Below are 10427 nucleotides of genomic sequence, written 5' to 3' on the forward strand. Positions count from 1 at the left end.
ATTATGGGAAAAAAACCTTAGCACTGATGATAAGTGATTTTGAGATTAAAAAAGTCAGAATGATAAATCTGAAGGCTAAAAATCTGAGATCAAAATTCAAACTTACTGTCTCAAAACGTCAAAACATGGTATTTAAAGAAAAAAAATGTTTTTAAAGGGAAAATACATGAGATAGAAAGTTAAAATCATGATTCTTAACGGTCAAAATATGAGATCAATTTAAAATCATTGGTTTAAAATGTCAAAGTGTGAGGGAAAAAAATTGAGTTTTAAATGTCAAAATATGACTTTGAGAATCTAAAAAGTCAAATTATGAGTTAAACATCAAAGTTAGGAGCTGAAAATGTCACAGCATGAGAAAAAAATCAAAATGAGTTTAAAAGGTCAAAATGCTACTTAAAAATTAAAATTGAGGATCTACAAGGTCAAAAATAAGATAAGTCAAAATAGTGAAGTGAAAAGGTTTGAAATGAAAAGTAAAGACCAAACTTTGAGTCATAATGAAGAATATGAAATGAAATGTGTTTTCCCACATTCCTGACCTTTGACCTCATTATTTTAACTCTTGATAATTTTTCTGACTTTAAAGGATATTTTAGATAATCCAGGTTAACATTTTTAAACTGGAGGAAATCTGCAGACCTCAAACCAGTGGACCAGTAACTGTGATTTATTACTAGTATTAACTCACCCCTTTTTGCCCCTTTTTGCCTCTTTAACCCAATTTTTGCAGGATTTTAACCTGTTTTGAACCATTTTTCCAACGTTTATCCCCTTTGTTCCACCCTTATCCATTTTGTCACTTTTAACCCATTTTGATACTTTCCACCTTTTTAACTTAATTTCTAAAATTCTTTTACCCATTTTTCTACTATTTTCAGCTATTCTTCAGCTATTTTCAGCTATTTTTATCCTTTTTTAGCTATTGAATACCATTTTCAGCTATTTTTATGCTATTTTCAGCTGTTTTTCTGCTATTTTCAGCTGTTGTTGTGCTTTTTGCCCTAACAGTTTCAGCTGAAATTGCTAGTTTGATCTAGTTTATAGTGTAATTGTTAGGACTCTATCAGTTCATAATATTGATACTATCAGACAGACCTCAGAAGTTAGCTCACTTTAGGCAGAGATTTCTTTTTCTGCCTTTTTCTGACTGTTTGTTTATAAAATGGACTTTCATCTGAGAAGAGCACTTTGGACCACTGGGACCACAACAGTCCAGTCCTTTTGGTCCTAGCCCAGGTCAGATTTCTCTGACTTAGTCTCTGGTTCAGCTGTACTCCATGTCCTAGATTCGTGTGTGCGTGGTGACTCTTGAAGCTCCCTCAGATTCTTGAATTGGCTTCATTCCACAGTCCTCTCTGCTTCTGCTCCTTTTGAAGCACATTTGTCCTTCACGAATCTGGATCCAGCTCTCATGAATCCACTCACACACCTGTGCAGGTGTTCCACTTCATTAGAGAGTGACTCCATGAGGCTCCAATATTTCACTTTTTCACATTATTCTCATTGATTAGACACTGAGTTTTGGTTTTTCATCAGCTGTCATCCATGATCATCAGAATCAAAAGAAATAAAGACAAATATATCAGCCTATGAAATGATCCTAGAGAACAGGGGTGTCAAACTCAAGGTCAGGGGGCCAAATACTTTCTTTCTAATAAATTTGCCTTTAAAAACATTATTTTAATTTCATGTTTTGACCTTTGTGAACTAATAAATGTTCTTTTCTCAGATTGTGAGCCTTTAAACTGATCTTTTTAACATTTTAAATGTCAGAATCATTTATCATCAGTGCTAAGTTTTTATATTTTATTCCTGGTGAAATGAGGCTGACAGTTTCTGGTTCAAAGGTGACCCTGTTAGACCCTCAGGTTAGTCCTGAATCCAGAATCCGGCCCCTGCTGTAACTGAGTCTGACCCCCCTGATCTAGAATATAGGAGTTTACCTTTTAGACTGGAATTACTGAGATAAATCAAGGTTGTGATGATTTTCTGCTTTATTGTGGTTCATCTGTATAAAACCCTACCAAACAGTGACGGCCTCAACAGTTTCACTCTTTGGTCAGAGAAAACTGTTTAATGTCACTTCAGTGTTTCAGTCATGAATTATACCTTTTTATCAATGTCATGAATATTTACATCATCAGTATGAGATTTTTAGTGAAATATTTGCAGCTGATGACTTTATATAAGCCAGTGGTTTTCAAAGTGTGAGGCAGGCCTCCCCTGGGGGGCGCCACTGAGCTTCAGGGGAGGAACCATAAACCAGAAAAAAGGTGATTTGCTTTGCTAACCTCTGCTGTGCATGGAGCAGAATGGATAAACATACACTGAAAAAGTAAAACATTGGTTGAACTTAAGAAAAAATGAAGTAATCAATCACATGAAACATTTGAAGTGAATCAGTTATTACTTTTTTAATTAGGTAAATGTAGATTTTTTAAGTTCATAGAAAATATGTTTAAAGGTTAAGCAAACCTAATTATTTTAGATTGTCCTAAACTAAAAATAAAAATTTCCCTTACGTAACCGATATGAATATTCCACTCATTTGAACTTAAAATGTTTAAGTTCATACAACCATTTTATAAAAGTTGGTGGGGGCTGGAGCCAATCCCAGCCAATTTAGAGTCACCTTTTAACCTAACAAGCATTTTAGTGGAGGTTGGAGTACACGGAGAGAACCCACATGTGCACGGGGAACATGCTAACTCTGCACAGAAAGGCCCCAACTGGGAAGCGAACCAGCAACCTTCTTGCTTTGAGGCAACAGTGCTAACCTCTGTGCTGCCGTGCCTCCCACAAATCTAGAAAGTCAATTCCACACATTTTTCCTGAAAACTCTTGCTACTTTGGTCTGATGGGAGAGCAGAAATGTATTAAAAGGGACAAATTTTACCCTTTAAGACAGGTTAATATTGGTTTCAGAGGTCCTCAAAACATGCCTGTGATGTTTATAGTTGTACAAAAAAAACAGTCGTATAGGATCTTTGCAGGAAATGGATGTCACTCTCCTGATGTTTCCGGCCCTTCTATCTAAAGTTTGGGACCTGACTGGGATTCAAAGGATCAATCTCCCAGTCTAAAGTCAGCGCAGTCACCCACTGAGCTATCTAGCATCTGAGCTGGTGACTGAGAGGAACTGAGAGTTAGAAAAACCTGAAAAAAAGTTATTTTTGCATAATATGTTCCCTTTAAAATACTGCAGTGAAATTGAAACCATGTAAGAACAAGAACATCTCAGAAAATGAGAAGCTGACAGTCTCTGAACTTGGGCTGTCATATTTGTAACCTCTGGAGATAAACCTCAGCAATAAGTGCAGTCTCTTAGAAGGAGCAATGACGGCTAAGGATGAATTATATTTGGATTAAATCAACTGCACACAAAGCTTATGTTTTTCCTTTCTGTTATCAACTTGGCACTTTCTTCTCAGTCGAGGTCGGTTTCACTTCTTTACAACCTATAAAATCTTTTAAAAGAATCTGTTGTGCTTAATAATGTGGAACAGTGCATTTTGAGTTTTTTATTTTTTACCAAAAAAAGTTATCATTGGGAGGTTTGTATCATAAAATGTGAATTATGCTCTAACTGTTGATGACTTTGAAATTATACTGACATCATTTGAACTATTTAGGAAAATCATATTATTATTTTATGTGTTTTAGTCTGGTACATCATGACAGACTCTCTTTTGGACCCTCTAGTGACTTCCATTATCCCCTCCTCTGCAGTTCTTCTTAAACAGCGTGTCACTCATGCTGAGCAGCGATGTGGTTCTGATGACGTTGACCTTACTGCCTGTGTTCAGGTCTATTCGCTGCACCGCAGCTGAAAGGTTACGGAGCTGAGCCTGCAGCTCAATAGATCTGTTATTGATCACAGCAGCCTGTCTCTCAGCCTGGTGTAACTCCAAAGAGTGTAACCGCTGGTCCAGGGTCAGGTTTGACATCACATTTACTTCACTCTTAGAGGAGGTGAGAGAGAAAGAGATAACTAATGTCAAGCTTGTGTTGGTGGCAGATTCAGCCCTGAGAAAGGACTAAAAGAAGAAAACAGATGGTAAAGCTGAGACAAACAAAAGCAAACCCACGGGTAACAGAAAGTGTGCTCCTGCTATATGAGAGCACTGTTATCAAGGCTGCAAGGACCCTACTGAAATCCTAGATGATACCTTTCTACATATTTTCTCAATTTTCAGTCCCTAAACATGCTCAAAAACTCCTCACACTCACCAGGCACATCAGGTAGGAGTCTTGATTAAAGGAAAAATTGGCTCAATGGCGCCCCCAACAGCTTATAAAGTGGCAGCCAGCAGAGCAGATTTTATCTAGAATGATGACATTTGGTCAGCATATCGACACCCTGACACCTAAAACAGACATCCATGGCCATCATCTATAGTTATTATTACTAATTTATCCATGTCCAGGGGTTTGAAATTTTATGATCAGTCACAGAGACAGTGACAGTTTTAAGTGGATTTGAAGCGAGGGTGGCTCGGTGATGCTGCTCCCCAGGAATGAGCTCTGTGGGTCAGGAGGCTTCAGCCCAAAGGTCTGCTGCTAATCCCGTTAGCTTTCAAGGTTAATGAGGACTTAGTGGGTGTGAAGACAGATAAAGAGGAACAATGGGACAAAGGCATACAGCTCCTACAGAAGTATTGATCCCTTTAATTGGTTTTATAAACCAATCACAGTCAATATAATTTCACTTAAAAAAAACACTTTTGGTCTTTATAAGGGGACTACTGTTATCGATCAGCCTCTATGCTGATCAATATATCTGCTATTGATCTATATGAGGGGACTACTGTTATCAATCGGCCTCTATACTGATCAATAGATCTGTTATTGATCTATATGAGGGGACAACTGTTATCAATCAGCCCCTATACTGATCAATAGATCTGTTATTGATCTGTATGAGGAGACTACTGTTATCAATCAGCCTCTTTACTGATCAATAGATCTGTTATTGATCTGTATGAGGAGACTACTGTTATCAATCAGCCTCTTTACTGATCAATAGATCTGTTATTGATCTATAGGATGGGACTACTGTTATCAATCAGCCTCTTTACTGATCAAAAGATCTGTTATTGATCAATATGAAGGGGCAGCTGTTATCAATCAGCCTCTATACCAAACAATAGATCTGTTATTGATCTATATGAGGGGACTACTGTTATCAATCAGCCTCTATACTGATCAATAGATCTGTTATTGATCTGTATGAGGAGACTACTGTTATCAATCAGCCTCTTTACTGATCAATAGATCTATATTGATCTATAGGATGGGACTACTGTTATCAATCAGCCTCTATACTAATCAATAGATCTGTTATTGATCTATATGAGGGGACAACTGTTATCAATCAGCCTCTATACTGATCAATAGATCTGTTATTGATCTATATGAGGTGACTACTGTTATCAGTCAGCCTCTATACTGATCAATAGATCTGTTATTGATCTATAGGAGGGGGCTGCTGTTATCAGTCAGCCTCTATACTGATCAATAGATCTGTTATTGATCTATATGAGGGGACAACTGTTATCAATCAGCCATTATACTGATCAATAGATCTGTTATTGATCTATATGAGGAGACTACTGTTATCAATCAGCCTCTATAATGATCAATAGATCTGTTATTGATCAATATGAAGGGGCAGCTGTTATCAGTCAGCCTCTATACTAATCAATAGATCTGTTATTGATCTATATGAGGGGACTACTGTTATCAATCAGCCTCTATACTGATCAATAGATCTGTTATTGATCTATATGAGGTGACTACTGTTATCAATCAGCCTCTTTACTGATCAATAGATCTGTTATTGATCTATATGGAGACTGCTGTTATCAGTCAGCCTCTATACTGATCAATAAATCTGTTATTGATCTATATGAGGGGACAACTGTTATCAATCAGCCTCTATACTGATCAATAGATCTGTTATTGATCTATATGAGGAGACTACTGTTATCAATCAGCCTCTTTACTGATCAATAGATCTGTTATTGATCTATAGGAGGGGGCTGCTGTTATCAGTCAGCCTCTATACTGATCAATAAATCTGTTATTGATCTATATGAGGGGACAACTGTTATCAGTCAGCCTCTATAATGATCAATAGATCTGTTATTGATCTATATGAGGAGACTACTGTTATTAATCAGCATCGATACTGATCAATAGATCTGTTATTGATCTATATGAGGAGACTACTGTTATCAATCAGCCTCTTTACTGATCAATAGATCTGTTATTGATCTATATGAGGAGACTACTGTTATCAGTCAGCCTCTATACTGATCAATAGATCTGTTATTGATCTATATGAGGGGACTACTGTTATCAATCAGCCTCTTTACTGATCAATAGATCTGTTATTGATCTATAGGAGGGGGCTGCTGTTATCAGTCAGCCTCTATACTGATCAATAAATCTGTTATTGATCTATATGAGGGGACAACTGTTATCAATCAGCCTCTATACTGATCAATAGATCTGTTATTGATCTATATGAGGAGACTACTGTTATCAATCAGCCTCTTTACTGATCAATAGATCTGTTATTGATCTATATGAGGAGACTACTGTTATCAGTCAGCCTCTATAATGATCAATAGATCTGTTATTGATCTAGGATGGGACTACTGTTATCAGTCCGCCTCTATACTGATCAATAGATCTGTTATTGATCTATATGAGGAGACTACTGTTATCAGTCAGCCTCTATAATGATCAATAGATCTGTTATTGATCTATATGAGGGGACAACTGTTATCAATCAGCCTCTTTACTGATCAATAGATCTGTTATTGATCTATATGAGGAGACTACTGTTATCAGTCAGCCTCTATAATGATCAATAGATCTGTTATTGATCTATATGAGGGGACAACTGTTATCAATCAGCCTCTTTACTGATCAATAGATCTGTTATTGATCTATATGAGGAGACTACTGTTATTAATCAGCATCGATACTGATCAATAGATCTGTTATTGATCTATATGAGGAGACTACTGTTATCAATCAGCCTCTTTACTGATCAATAGATCTGTTATTGATCTATATGAGGAGACTACTGTTATCAGTCAGCCTCTATACTGATCAATAGATCTGTTATTGATCTATATGAGGGGACTACTGTTATCAATCAGCCTCTTTACTGATCAATAGATCTGTTATTGATCTATATGAGGAGACTACTGTTATCAGTCAGCCTCTATACTGATCAAAAGATCTGTTATTGATCAATATGAAGGGGCAGCTGTTATCAGTCAGCCTCTATACTGATCAATAGATCTGTTATTGATCTATATGAGGGGACAACTGTTATCAATCATCCTCTATACTGATCAATAGATCTGTTATTGATCTATATGAGGTGACTATTATTATCAATCAGCCTTTATGCTGATCAATAGATCTGTTATTGATCTAAAGGATGGGACTACTGTTATCAATCAGCCTTTATGCTGATCAATAGATCTGTTATTGATCTATATGAAGGGGCAGCTGTTATCAGTCAGCCTCTATACTGATCAATAGATCTGTTATTGATCTATATGAAGGGGCAGCTGTTATCAGTCAGCCTCTATACTGATCAATAGATCTGTTATTGATCTATATGAAGGGGCAGCTGTTATCAGTCAGCCTCTATACTGATCAATAGATCTGTTATTGATCTATATGAGGGGACAACTGTTATCAATCATCCTCTATACTGATCAATAGATCTGTTATTGATCTATATGAGGTGACTATTATTATCAATCAGCCTTTATGCTGATCAATAGATCTGTTATTGATCTATATGAAGGGGCAGCTGTTATCAGTCAGCCTCTATACTGATCAATAGATCTGTTATTGATCAATATGAAGGGGCAGCTGTTATCAGTCCGCCTCTATACTGATCAATAGATCTGTTATTGATCTATATGAGGAGACTACTGTTATCAGTCAGCCTCTATAATGATCAATAGATCTGTTATTGATCTATATGAGGGGACAACTGTTATCAATCAGCCTCTTTACTGATCAATAGATCTGTTATTGATCTATATGAAGGGGCAGCTGTTATCAGTCAGCCTCTATACTGATCAATAGATTTGTTATTGATCTATAGGATGGGACTACTATTATCAATCAGCCTCTTTACTGATCAATAGATCTGTTATTGATCTATATAAGGAGACTACTGTTATCAGTCAGCCTCTATACTGATCAATAGATCTGTTATTGATCTGTATGAGGAGACTACTGTTATCAATCAGCCTCTTTACTGATCAATAGATCTGTTATTGATCTATAGGAGGGGGCTGCTGTTATCAGTCAGCCTCTTTACTGATCAATAGATCTGTTATTGATCTATATGAGGAGACCACTGTTATCAATCATCCTCTATACTGATCAATAGATCTGTTATTGATCTATATGAGGAGACTACTGTTATCAGTCAGCCTCTATACTGATCAATAGATCTGTTATTGATCTATAGGATGGGACTGCTGTTATCAATCAGCCTCTATACTGATCAATAGATCTGTTATTGATCTATAGGATGGGACTGCTGTTATCAATCAGCCTCTATACTGATCAATAGATCTGTTATTGATCTATATTAGGAGACTACTGTTATCAGTCAGCCTCTATACTGATCAATAGATCTGTTATTGATCAATATGAAGGGGCAGCTGTTATCAGTCAGCCTCTATACTGATCAATAGATCTGTTATTGATCTGTATGAGGAGACAATTATTATCAATCAGCCTTTATACTGATCAATAGATTTGTTATTGATCTATAGGATGGGACTACTGTTATCAATCAGCCTCTTTACTGATCAATAGATCTGTTATTGATCTATATAAGGAGACTACTGTTATCAGTCAGCCTCTATACTGATCAATAGATCTGTTATTGATCTGTATGAGGAGACTACTGTTATCAATCAGCCTCTTTACTGATCAATAGATCTGTTATTGATCTATATGATGAGACCACTGTTATCAATCAGCCTCTATACTGATCAATAGATCTGTTATTGATCTATATGAGGAGACTACTGTTATCAGTCAGCCTCTATACTGATCAATAGGTCTGTTATTGATCTATAGGATGGGACTGCTGTTATCAATCAGCCTCTATACTGATCAATAGATCTGTTATTGATCTATATTAGGAGACTACTGTTATCAGTCAGCCTCTATACTGATCAATAGATCTGTTATTGATCTATATGAAGGGGCAGCTGTTATCAGTCAGCCTCTATACTGATCAATAGATCTGTTATTGATCTATATGAGGGGACAACTGTTATCAATCATCCTCTATACTGATCAATAGATCTGTTATTGATCTATATGAGGTGACTATTATTATCAATCAGCCTTTATGCTGATCAATAGATCTGTTATTGATCTATATGAAGGGGCAGCTGTTATCAGTCAGCCTCTATACTGATCAATAGATCTGTTATTGATCAATATGAAGGGGCAGCTGTTATCAGTCCGCCTCTATACTGATCAATAGATCTGTTATTGATCTGTATGAGGAGACAATTATTATCAATCAGCCTTTATACTGATTAGTAGATCTGTTATTGATCTGTAGGATGGGACTACTGTTATCAGTCAGCCTCTTTACTGATCAATAGATCTGTTATTGATCTATATGAAGGGGCAGCTGTTATCAGTCAGCCTCTATACTGATCAATAGATTTGTTATTGATCTATAGGATGGGACTACTATTATCAATCAGCCTCTTTACTGATCAATAGATCTGTTATTGATCTATATAAGGAGACTACTGTTATCAGTCAGCCTCTATACTGATCCAAAGATCTGTTATTGATCAATATGAAGGGGCAGCTGTTATCAGTCCGCCTCTATACTGATCAATAGATCTGTTATTGATCTATATGAGGAGACTACTGTTATCAGTCAGCCTCTATAATGATCAATAGATCTGTTATTGATCTATATGAGGGGACAACTGTTATCAATCAGCCTCTATACTAATCAATAGATCTGTTATTGATCTATATGAGGGGACAACTGTTATCAATCAGCCAATATACTGATCAATAGATCTGTTATTGATCTATATGAGGAGACTACTGTTATCAATCAGCCTCTATAATGATCAATAGATCTGTTATTGATCAATATGAAGGGGCAGCTGTTATCAGTCAGCCTCTATACTAATCAATAGATCTGTTATTGATCTATATGAGGGGACAACTGTTATCAATCAGCCTCTATACTGATCAATAGATCTGTTATTGATCCATATGAGGTGACAATTATTATCAATCAGCCTTTATGCTGATCAATAGATCTGTTATTGATCTATAGGACAGGACTACTGTTTTCAATCAGCCTCTTTACTGATCAATAGATCTGTTAT

Source organism: Cheilinus undulatus, linkage group 16 (assembly GCF_018320785.1).
Source record: "Cheilinus undulatus linkage group 16, ASM1832078v1, whole genome shotgun sequence".
Taxonomy (NCBI): Eukaryota; Metazoa; Chordata; class Actinopteri; order Labriformes; family Labridae; genus Cheilinus; species Cheilinus undulatus.